Source organism: Microplitis demolitor, chromosome 4, assembly GCF_026212275.2.
Source record: "Microplitis demolitor isolate Queensland-Clemson2020A chromosome 4, iyMicDemo2.1a, whole genome shotgun sequence".
Classification (NCBI taxonomy): domain Eukaryota; kingdom Metazoa; phylum Arthropoda; class Insecta; order Hymenoptera; family Braconidae; genus Microplitis; species Microplitis demolitor.
The window spans coordinates 2,696,158-2,709,667 of NC_068548.1; the positions used below are offsets into that span (position 1 = coordinate 2,696,158).

At 31.0% G+C, this 13,510-nt stretch overlaps 1 protein-coding gene across 1 annotated transcript in view; it reads left to right on the forward strand.

Moving 5' to 3' along the window:
- The first annotated feature begins 3 nt into the window (after positions 1-3).
- LOC103570236 (protein trachealess) overlaps positions 4-13,510 on the forward strand; it is a 53,850-nt gene continuing 40,343 nt past the window's right edge. The window contains exon 1 of the mRNA XM_053738608.1: positions 4-92. The gene's annotated coding sequence lies outside the window, so the exon portion shown is untranslated. The remainder of the gene's footprint in view (positions 93-13,510) is intronic.

Genomic DNA, 13,510 nt, shown 5'->3' on the forward strand with positions numbered 1-13,510 from the left:
TTTCTTCTAAGGTTTCAGAAAACTAAAAAATATCTTAAGTAGTAAAAATTTTTTTGTTACAGATTTGAAGAAAGACACTACGCTTTTGAAAGGTAAGTCATAAAATTGTTAATTGTAGCACTGTGAACATTTTCAAGTATTTAATGCGTACAACCACATTAAAAAAAAAATTCATCTGTCATGGAAAAATGCGCATTACATCATGAAATTTTCACTTTTTTCTTCTTAGGTTTGAAGTATCAGAAAACATTTTTTTCCAAAATCAAAGCATGCCTTTTTGTAGAAAGCAGCATTTTCTACAAAAAATCTCTAAACTATATTTTTCACAAAATCATCAAGGAATAAGTTTTGAAGTATCGTTTCGAAAACATTGACAATTTAAATTTTTTTACTAAGTAACACTTTTAAAGTTTTGACATATATACACTATTTTTACATATATATTAGGTGTGATCAGTTTGCTATTAAAAAAGACTTTTGAGATAATTTTTTTTTTGCTTAAAAATTTTCGAAACAATTTTTATAAGAAAATAAGTATTCATTGAGCTTTTAGGGCATTGAGATTTTAAGCCTATCTAGGGGAACTTTTTTATACCTAAGACGAATTTTTTAACTCTGAGGCTTGAAAAAAAAAAAAAAAAAAAAAAAAAAAAAAAAAAAAAAAAAAAAAAAATAATAGTTTTTTCAAGGCACCCTAATATATATAAATATTCCTATTGAAGAGAAAGGTGAAAACAAAAATTTTAATACTGATATAAGTCAAGTGTACAGAACGAAAAAAACATATGGATAGAAATATATTCTTGTTTTTACTCGTTAAGCTGCATCGAAACTAATTATTGCGCCACACGTCGATTAACTTTTTGTCGGAGAGTTGAGCGCGGGAGAGCCGTAGTATCTACTCTATGATTTCGTGCCGAAAGAAGAGTAGAAAGTGCGTATCGCGAAAATATAATAACGTCCAGATTCTTTCGAACGAATAACCGTCTAAGGTATATCTATTCTTTTATTTTATTTTTTTTTTTGTTGATTCTCTTATGGTATATTTTTTTTTAATTTAAAACTTTTATTTTTGGCTGCCTCATATTCTCCTGTATATTTTCATACTCTTCCATTCGTTTCGTTTCGTTCAATAATAATTCTATTAAAAATGCAAATGATATAAGAATCATTTTGCGGTAGGTATATATAATCGTTGTGGAATCTTATACAATAATCATTTTAACGATTACTGAATTATTATTTGTGTTATTAGAATATAATATACCATATATACTTGAATTGATAATAAATAATATTTTTATCGATAGCCAATTATTATCAATAGACTTGATCTCTATATTTTTATACACTGTGAAAAATTTTCAACAAATTTTACTATGGGCGCATTGTAACACCAGACCATAAAAAACTGGTACAAAATTTACAAGTGTCCCATAGTAAATGGTATGCGCAGACGACACAATTGGGACCTATGCGCATACGTTTACTATGGAACACTTGTAAATTTTGTATCAGTTTTCTTATGGTCTGGGGTTACAATGCACCCATAGTAAAATTTAATGGGGATTTTTCACAGTGTAGAATAACTATTACGTCTTAAAAAAATATTCCAATTGAGTTTTGTTAATGAGACTCCATTTTGATTATGATTGATTCAAAATTGCACAATGTCATAATATTTAGAAGTTTTTACACTGTGAAAAATTTCCAACAAATTTTACTATGGGCGTATTGTAACCCCGGACAATAAGAAAACTGGTACAAAATTTACAAGTATCCCATAATAAACGGTATGCGCAGATGACACAATTGGGACCTATGCGCATACGTTTACTATGGGACACTTGTAAATTTTGTATCAGTTTTCTTATGGTCCGGGGTTACAATGCACCCATAGTAAAATTTAATGGGAATTTTTCACAGTGTAGATTAACTATTACGTCTTAAAAAAATATTCCAATTGAGTTTTGTTAATGAGACTCCATTTTCATTATGATTGATTTAAAATTGAACAATGTCATAATATTGAGAAGTTTTTACACTGTGAAAAATTTCCAACAAATTTTACTATGGGCGTATTGTAACACCAGACCATAAAAAAACTGGTACAAAATTTACAAGTGTCCCATAGTAAATTGTATGCGCAGATGACACGATTGGGACCTATGCGCATACGTTTACTATGGGACACTTGTAAATTTTGTATCAGTTTTCTTATGGTCCGGGGTTGCAATGCACCCATAGTAAAATTTCATGGGAATTTTTCACAGTGTATCATTTCTTCTTTTTTGATGTATTTGTAGCTGCATTAGAAGACACATTTTTCAAAACCCAAAAGTTGGTTGTTGTTCGCTAACAACTAATAAGACGAAAAATTAAGTATTGATGTAACATACGCGATAGTTATTAATAAGAATCTTATTACAGCTATCGTTTAAGATTTAACAGTAGATTCGAATATATTGTGTATAGTTATGAACCTGAATTTAAAAAAAGAAAAATAATACACTCGGATAATTGTTCAAATGTAATTACTATCACACAACCTAATTGTTCGTTAGTCAGGCTATCGAAAAGCTATTTAAAACCTGATATGCGACCGTTACCTTCGCTTTTGTCAATCCATGCGTTGGATCGATAGCTCGGTCATAGTCCGACTTTTTAACTACGGATGGCGCGAAACGTTGCTCTGCGGGTCACTATTTAAATGTTTAAATAATAACCAATTATGAGTCGGTGTTTAATTTTTTTCACATGTTAAAATATACATAGTCATGTGGGGCAAGTGTGCGCACATTTTTTTTTATTCACAGCTTTTATTTTTTTAACGTAATTTAATAATGAGCTATGAGTCAATGAAATTATTTGATATAAATGTTAGAGAATTGAGTAAATACTTGTGAATAATAATTTCATTAGTAGTCACAATAATTTGAGGATAATGTTTTTTAACAGTAATAAAAGAACGGGCCTAGTTAATGGGCTATGAAAAAAAAAAAAGAACAATATCTAAAAGGAGATTCCAATATAGTCAGCTTATCGGATCTTGAATTTGCGGTTTACTGAGGGTTCATAGCCTACAGTCATTTCCAACACTAACACTTCTTTCTTTAACTACCATACGATCCCTCTACTTTTCACCATTTTATATTTTTATACTCTGCTCTTCAGTCGCTTCTTGATCTCGTTGAATTTTTTTTTTTTTTTTTTTTAAACTTGTTCATATTTGTTTTTGTTTTTTTTTCAAATCAACAGTTATGAGATTCAATAAGATTACGAATTTCGAAGGGGATGAAAATTAATGCTGCAGGCATGAAAACAGGCATTTAATCCTATCCTTGGGCTAATACTTGAAGGACTAATAAATTTCCATCAGTTATCTAAGACAATATTTATAAATTAAGAAATTTATCGCGTACTCAGACAACAAAGATGATATTTATTGGTCAATATACGAAAATTCGTCTATTTCTTCAAACTTTTTTTGATCTAATTAACAATCCTAATATTCACTTTAATAAAATCGAATTTTTTGCAAAACTATTTAAAATCATTCGCCATCAATTATCTTACTACTCTGTATTTTTATTCTTAATATATATTAGACTGATTCAAAAAAATCGACTATTTTTCGTTTATCAATTTCCCCCATAAAAAAGTTGCCGGGAGGTAAAATAAGATGCCTGTGAAAAAATGAGCTCTCAATATTAATATTTGGACATCGCTCATAAAAATTTTTTATTTCTCATTTAAATAACGGGAAAAAATTTTGAGTAAATAAATTTTTTTTTTTGTAGATGTCAAATTTTTGTAGCCATAAAAATTCAAACTAGTAGACTTTAAATCAGTTATACTTTTTGTTTTGTTTTAAAATTTTAAAGTTTTCAAAAACTTAATATATTTTGTAAATAAGTTTTTGCTATTGTTATAAATCTTATAAAAATATTAAATCACAGTCATTTTGGGAATTTATGTTTCCCTTTATTCGACCCTACACGAGAAAGGGTCTTTGTGCGTAATTCTCCCCTTGAAATAAAAAGATTTGAAGAAATCAAAAGCAAGAAACTCACTACTGTCTAATACATTTTAAATGTCTTCTAACGCACTTTTTTTGGACTAAAAAAAGTGTTCACTAGTTTTTTCATCACCTTCAACATTTCTTAGTCACAGAAAAAAAAAGAACAGTCAAGAATATGAATATTTTCGTATCGTTTCCATGAATATGAAATTTTAAAAATTTTAAAAAACATAACCAATTATAAAATCAAAAATAAAACATTTAAAAAATCATAAGATTCCCTGGACTGTACGCGAAGGTTAGACAGAGTCAAAGTAGCAAGAAATCAAATTAAGTGGTTGAACATAAGGGTGAGAGATACTAATCTGCATTGGCAGATTGCTCTGAGAATTGACACGCGGGGATTTGATATTGCCTTCGGTTTTATTCTGAATCCCTCTCACTCTTTCATTATCTTTCTCTGATCTACTCTCTGTTTATCCTATGACTCGATATATTTCCTTCTTACTTCATCTCTTCTAAAGTGATTCAAGTTAATCAAGCGCACCCTTATGACTGTCTTATATGTCTACACCTTTACCCAGTTGCTTAAAGATACTGACTCTAATGCATATATTAAGAAACCCAGCTTTGACATTTGACGACAGTAGAGCACTACCTCTTCGCTTTGAGTTCGTGTGCTAAATTTGACAATGTAGATATGATTTCTAAAGATTTTTATATGTAGAGTTGTTTCAATGTAGAAATTGGTGTGTAGAGTGGACCCTGATTTAAAAAAGGGATTTAAAACGATTGCAATGTTAAATTCCCATAGAGAGGGATTCAAAAGTATTCAAGGTATTCAAAAGTATTAAAATTTTTTATTTCGAATATTTTTAAATCCCTTTTTTTAATCAGGGGACTCTTGTCAGGAAAAATTTTTTAGTGTACAGAAATTATCTGCAGAAATGCATTTTATGAAACCCTTATTTTTCATCCAGCATTCAAATTTTTACAGAATTGTTTTTTCGGGTGGACAAAAATATCGAAAAAATTTCATAACATTGAGTCATTTATTCATGAAGCTGCATCTTTTTAATAAACTTATGCAAAAACATATTTTGCGTGTCTGTGAAAGCTATAAAAATCAGTTGTGTATTTGCATACATTAACATATTCTTATATTACGCATTTTCTTTTCAATAGAATTAAGTTATCCTCAATGTGAAGAAGCGATGAATAGAAAGACAAGAAAAGAATTCCATAGGCTTTTTTTATTTTTTTTTTTTCAATTCTTTTTTTCGGAATCATCTTGAAAATTCCACTTTCTTTTGTTATCAATAAAATGACGAGTCTTATTTTATATTCTCGTTTTCCGAAATAGGAAATCGTTTTAACAGGAGTAGTTTCAAATTTGCTGGCTAAGTTTTAGCTGATCATCTAAGGCTCGTTCTGTAATTTTAGTGCAAGGCTGCAGTTAGAATTCAATACACGATAAGACCGTAACGTAAAACTACACGTTTAAATTATTCAGTTGCTAGCCAATTTTTCCCGCGTATTCCGAGCTTCGTTATTAATGGAAAATATCGGATCTAAAAAAGCTATTTTTTATTTTATCGACATTAGCTAAGTCATAAATTTCATAAGAAGTTTCAGTTTCAGACTTAAACTGCAATTTGCTGTTATTTGACGGATTTTTTTTTCTATCGTTTTGCCCTTATGTACCCAATCTGTATCATAACTGGGGTTGAATAATTGTGCACGATAGGGAAAGTGTCCTTCGTTATTGCAACACGGGCAAAAGCCTCTCAGTGTAATTAAACTCAAGAGACGAGAATGTTAAATAGAGCCAAAGGGTATGAGTGGAAGAAGGATAAAATGATGTTATACCTCTTGAATCTAACACAGCAAAGACTGTCTTGAACTTGTGCTTCTTGTCAATTCGTATTGTCCAATTATCACATTTTCAATTCCGTCTTATTTAATATAATTTTTCACCTTCTAATTTTATTGAAAATAAATCATCAAACAGTTTTCTTTGATATTTAAATTGACCGTGGCTTTAACGCTTCCTATAATTTTCTATGTCATTGCTCATTTTCTCTAATTGAGGGGTTAAAACTTCCTTTCAACGTAAAATAGAATGGAAAAAATAGCTAAAAGACACGAAAAGCTCCCAGTTGGTTTAGGTAACTAATTATCAGTACAATCAAAAAAATCCATGTAGAATAGCATAGGAACCCATAGGAATCTATATAGAAGTGTATGGATTTATATAAAATTTTCTTATGGGAAATCCACAAAGGAAACTGTGCGTACCTGAATTCGCCCAAAATTCAGAGTATCTGGATTTCTATGTCTATTGTCTATTGATACGCGAATATAATATGAATATGCTGAATTCCTATAGAAAACCATATCGGAACCTGTCCGAAAACGCCATGTGAGAACCCACATAGGAATTTAGGCTGGATTCCCATATGGATTTTGAAAGACAAATAATGAATTTTCCTAAAATCGCATTTTGATGACCGAATTTAAAAATAGAAGAAAGTGATCGCATAGAAATCAAATTTAATCTAAAAGATATTGCAGAATCAGTCAACATTCATTTTTTTTTTTTTTAGATTCCCTCACTGTTTTGATGTATAGATATAAACTAATAGTTCTATGAAGGACACAGAGGTTAGAGGTCAGAAGAGGGTAAAACATTAATGGAATTCGTTGCATCGAGGGACAGAACCGGTCTTGGTTGTCGTTATGCAAAAAAGATGGTCAGTTCGGTAATTTCAGATTTTTGATAGCCAAAGGTTACTCGCATTTAAGACATCTGTATGCCTATTTAGTCTTCGTTCTTTTTCTACTCCACGTTATACATTTTCTAACGATTGATAAATTATGAGTGATGCGTCGACTTATTGAAAACAATGTCCATGTGACGTCAATCATAAAAAACATAGAAAAAAGCTATAAAAAATTTCTGATCTACTCAATATATTGTCAAAAATCACTTTACGCAAGGAATATTACTAAAAAAAAATACAATCATGTATACTTATAGAAAATACGAAGACTTAAATATGATAATAAGCTCTGCGTGGAAAACAGACTAATGATTTTTCTATAAATTTTTCAATGTTTTTTAAGCATTGAGATTATATATTAACATAAATATTAATATTCTAGGGAGAGTAAGGTTTTTTGGTCAACATTATGCGATTGCGAATGAATCATTTATCGATCCCATAACCTGACCACCGCCTTCAATTCCCTTATCCGTTTTTATCCCCGATATAGCGCTAGCAAGAGGCTAGTAAGGCACTTAGATATAAAAGTAAGTCTACATTGGAAAGAAATGGTTCTAGATAGACCGGTCAGTTTTATGTCCAGCGCAGTTGAATTTGATCAAACTTAGTTTTGCGGCCACTCGGGGAGCAATAAGGCAAATGCTTTCACGTAAGTCGATCCTAAAACTGAAGCCTCGAAGGGCTCATGCTTTTTTTTATCTTGTTATACAGTCGCTTGATGAATCTGTCTATGACATTCTCTTCGGTTTTTTTAATTTATTCTTCATTTAGAATTGCACTTCTTCGTCTTCACGTTTAACATTTTTGATTAACTATTCTGTCTTACTTCTTTATCTTGGCTTTACAATGCTATTTGATATTTTATATCGAGATAAAGAGAGATGGCGCCCAAAAAGGGGTAACGAAATGAACGCGTTTATAGACAGCCCGAAAATAATTTAGTCTCAAAATGTAATTTGGAGTTCAGGGGGTCGTTGACAAGCCTGACACTTGACTTTCGACGGTCTATCTACTCGATTATCAATCTAAGACCTGAGAGTCAACTGCAGCGTCATCGCCGACACGGATGAAGGAACGAAAGCCGACCGGCAATTCCGGCTTGGAGGACAACGGAGAGTACCGTGTGTGCACGATGATCACAATTGAATTAATAAATCTCGTATCGTGTGTATGGACGTTTTATTTTCTTACTGCAACTAGTAATTTGGGAGGCGAATAAATGATTATACGATTGGATATATTCGATATTGGAGACGTCCAATGATATTTGTTATACGTCATACAACATGAAGCTGGTTACTTGCGGTCATACAAGCCGATGTACGCGATATATAAGTTGGTAATCATCGATTGCTCGTCGAGCTAAAATCCAGAGCATTTCGAATATTTGTAAATTTCGTCAATTTTACTACATTACCTTTTTCAATTACCTTAAGATTTTGATCAGTATCTGAGTTTAGAACTGTTATGATCTAAACTTAACAAAAACATCTTTTCGACTTGATTTTCGTAAAGCAAAAAATATTGATATATTTTCAGTAATTTGTAATTGGAGTAGAACAAGTTTTGAACGTATGATTTCAATCTGTATTTTTTTTTTCTTATTTTATTTTGACCACCTTGTTTCTTTATTCTCTTTCAACTATATTTCACGAGAGTTTGTAAAATTGGACGCATATAAATCTACGGTTTTAGTGAGAATTTCGTCGAAAAAGCACGGAGGAGTTGAAGAAAGAAACACTCGAAAGGCTCTAAGAAATGCGGCAATTCTAAAAACATGTCATATAAGTTGGTAAAATAAACACATTCTCTGGAATAATTTGAGTAACTTGAGATTGCGTCTAAAAATAAAAAAATGAAATATAAGGTTAAGAATAAACGAGAGATGCTAATGATGATGAAAAGACGTCGGAAGATATTATCTTAAAACGTACTGTCCTTCAGCATATGTTGTATTAAAATTATGACGCTGAAAGGTAGACAGGTTTGTTGAAAACAAAACCGGCTGACTTAGCTGGATTATTCTAAGCCTTGCACTCTTTGATCTCTTTGAGTTGTAGTTCAGTAATTCAAATTTTGAAAAAACTACTTTTGTCTTCACTGTTGGGTATATCGATTTGATCAGCAAATATCGTTAAATTTTTATGGTCAACTATAAATAGCAAATTAGAAAAATTGCAATGAACAGTTTGAAAAATTTTCATGCAATTATAAAATATAACCAGGGGTTATTTGAATGTCAATACATTCCCTACATTATTTATAATATAGTATATTATAAGTAGTTTGTAATGTACAATTGACAAAGAATTGAACAAAAAAAAGTTGACCTTGTGTGCCAGGTCTAAAAATAACCCACACAGAAAAAAAGGATTTCTTTGCGCAAGAAAAAGTTTTCTTTATTGAATGAAACCAAAAATTGTTTTTTGTCTTAAGAAAATTTTCATAGTATAAAAATTTGTGGGGGTAAGTGAAAATTTTTAAAGACAAAAAATCCACCGAGATTACCCATGCTGAAGATATCACCTCCTAAAATCATCCTTTAAATTTTCTATACAGTAATCTAGACCCGGTATTACTTAGTCAGAAACTATTTCCGGAAACAAATCAAAATTTAAATCCGAATAATTAAAGATCCTTGAAAACCTTAAAAAACATGAATGATAACTCGATGGAAAACAAGTTAACTAACATAAAAAATGTGTTTTTCTAAATATACGATACAAAAATAAAAAGAAAGCTGGTTAAAGACACAGGCTGAAGGAAAGGTTGCTGGGATACCAGCTGGCGTTGTCTTGTCGAGGACATTAATCATTAAAGTATCTAAATGACGGGATTCCGATGTATTACCATATAAATGACATCATATTTCTGGTCAGGTTTCCCCAGTTTGTCGGACTACCCCCGTGATGTATGGACAGCATATTGGCAAACCTATCCGCTTACTACATCACCCCTATCGCTTGGACTCACCCTACATGATCCAACTTTCATTCGTCATTTAACAAAATTCAATTGTTCATCCAATCACATTTTTTTCCTTGTCTTTCAAGTATAACCTTTAAAGAATCTTAAAAACATGTGTTTAGACTACTCTTTTAATCTATACAATGTCATTTATATTGGTCTAGTAGCTAAACCATAAATGAAAACTTATCTCGTCTATTAGATTGAAAATCTAGACAGCAGTTGATTCCAAGGGCCAACCTCTAAAATTTTCTTCAAACTAAAAAAAAATTTGTTCTGATTAGGGAAAATTTTTTTGAAAATTAGGTAATCATTCCATGAAAAATCCAAAAAATGCCAGCTTCGTATGCAGAAATTGAATGCGTTATATATGATGTATATTTCACGCCAATAAAATAGATGTTACATAGATGACAACATATATTTTTACATAGTTGGAAACATATATATAAAATAAGGGAAAATATAAAAGAATGAGATTTCACATTTTTCATAAATGTGTAGGGCAAAATGAGACCACTTTTTAGCATAAAAAAAAATTTCTTTTTAAATATTTAAAGTCTCTATAAATTATACAAGGGTTAATCATTTTAATTAGGATGATCATTTCGAAATTTTGATGAAGAAATTCATCCCTGTTTGATGTCTCATTTATTTTATTATTAATCAACAAAAATTTGTCTTGAGAGTAAAATGAACTTTTGAAAATGATGCGCACCCCCTTTGGTTTGTTTTGAAAACGCGATTGCACTGACACTTTTACACGGTACATTAACTTCACGATAACGTTCTAAATAAAACTTATGCATTAAGAAGCTTAAAAATATGTTATTTAATCGGAGAGTATAAAAGCAATACTTCTGTACTCCCTAGATCATACAAATTACAATAATGATCAAGTGAGATGAACGAACGAGAAAAGAAAATAAAGTAAAAAAGCAAAGGCAAGAGAAAGCCGACTGTGTAATCACAACTGAAGGCTATTCTCTCACCACTCTGATGATGCGTTCTGATGCTACAAGCTTGGAATCCTTCGCGTACATAACCTCATGAGATCATTTCTATTCCAGCTGTCTGTATGCACATCGTATCTTTCTCATTTGCGTCCGACCTCATCAACTTTATTTTTTTCTCTCGATATTTTTTATTCGCATCACTGAATAACCAGTGTCAGAAACTAAATCTCTTAGCACTGATGCGGTAGAAAACCATCGCAGATGATTACGGGAGCTCCAAGTAATTCCTCCTAATAATTGAAATTCGCCCGCGAGAGTTCACGACCAATGGACGCTTCTTGCAATAGCTATCGTAAGAAACAAACAGCAGAATGCTTATGAGATATTTTATCTCAAATTTTACAAGATTATTATTGTTTCAGATTTGCAATTAAAATGCATATGATAAGAATTAAATTTTCAAATTGACTTAGGTATCATCATAATTGAATAGGAGTATCATTGAAATGTTTTTAGTTAAAGAATTGGATCTGTTATTTTCTAAATATTAAAATTTTTCGCGCTCCCTATTTGAGCTCAAAAAAAGTTATGATCTGCCTTGAACTATGAAAATTCTAAAAACATGTTTGAACAATCCAGAAGTCCATTACTCGAATTCTCATGATATATTTTTAATAATTAACTTACCCCTATAAGATACTAGAAGCGTATTCTATTTGAAAAAGATAAAATAGTACATTACACACCAAGGAAGAAATAGTACATTACACACCTAGAGACAAAAGTCGGACATTCTAAGCCACGTGTATAATTGCCTATAGAACTATGGTAGATTGTTATTTTTTAAATTTTCAGCATCAAAATCTCTCGAGAGATCTAACCGATTTCGATATTCATTCGGCGATAGAATTGATGATTTAACTTAGCCATTAATCCATTTGACATTACTCTTTTCAACACACCCGCAACTTCCTTAGGGGTCTATTCCATGAAACATGAAACATGCATGTAATGCCTACATAGGATACGGAAGATCTCTGCCAAAATCCAAGCCTAGGTTCTAACTCCAAAATTAAAGAGATCTTTTTAACACCTCCTTTACCGACTGCCCAAAATCATTTTCAACGATTGTATCGATCAACTAGAAGCCATCTTAACTAACAAAGTCGAATAATTCGTTCGAAAGATTTCGTTAGCGAAAATCGATGCAGGCTGAAAAACTGCATGGAATAACACATGAATATCAAAATCAGTTGATTAATTCAGAAGATATCAGTGTCGAGAAGTTCAAAAAATTCGAAAAATCAACCCAAATTTTCTAATAACTTCTGGGTTTTTGAATGTTCGCAGATCAATGCAAGACAAATTTTTTCGACCTCTGACTAATTGCTTTTCTCTTTGTACAATACTAATTATACCTTAAAAAATGAATTCCATGTTGCTTCTCTGGTCCTTGTGAGAACGTCTGGACAGTGTAACTCTAATTCCCGTGGACAATAGTTATGTCTACAGATGAACTGCGTTGGGGTTCTTAAAATGCCTATTTGCGAGATTCCCGTTACAAATGACTTAGAATCCATTCATTAAAATAATAACTATATAAATATTACAAGAACGTAACACTAGTCAATTTATTGTATTTGTGTAGAATCAGAAATAGAATTTACTATAAAGTAGACAGATAGATAAAAAATAATACACACAGAACAAAAATTATTCAGTGAATAAAAGGGAATTATATGAGGAGCATAAAAGTATATAGCGAGAATAAAATGTAGTAAAAATAGCAGAAGCAACACTACATTCGATGCAAGGGACGTCGCCCTTTGACAAAGAAATCGTTGATTGAATGCATAATTGCTTCCGGTATTTATACGAATTTTTTTTTCTTTATTACGTATGATACTCGAATAGAATTATTCAGTCATTGGCTCTAGGTGTCAATGGTCTTAATTTTTCAATAATAAATTCACGAAAACTTTTGAATAACAAAATGGCTACTAGAGCATAAAGATCTATTTGAAGATAATATCATAGTTCCCTATAAAGTCAAAATTCATTTAAAAAAAAAAAGAAACTATAAACCGGCTGATCTCAAAAGCGAAACCCAGGAATCCCCGTTACACACAATTGTTTTGACATTTGACATCATCTTGTGAAATAAATTATATTTACTTATATTAAATACTTTATTTAGTATTAAGACGTTTCACATCTTAGATTATAATAAAACTTGTTTGTTGAACTTCCACAAAGCCTCGGAAACTAGCTTAGCAATTTTATTCTATGTATGTCCTTAGTTAGCATCTTTTGTTCTAAGTAAACGAGTAAGTTTCACTAATCTTCCTTGTTTTAAGCACTGTAATGGCGGCGCTATCCTAAAGATACCCACTTACCCTTAATACCTCATTAACATCTATTTTTACCATTTTTACTACAGGATATATCGCAGCTCTAAATTTTAAATATTTTCATATTAGAATTTTTATGAATATAATTGAATAATAAATTAGATAATTATCACAGTGAATAGTGTCTTTCGATCGTGATTAATGTGCAATATTCTTTACCTTTAATAAATAACACTTTTATCACTACAAAGATTTTTCACTGTGAAAGATGTGGTATGAGAAAAAATGGAGCTTTAGGCTGTTATCTTGTCATTTTAGTATATTACGTTACTTTTTAATTTATCTGATATTCTGAAAAAAAGGTACGTTCATTTATCTTATACAGAATTTCAAACGGACTTACTTTTAATTATACATTTTTGAATTTGT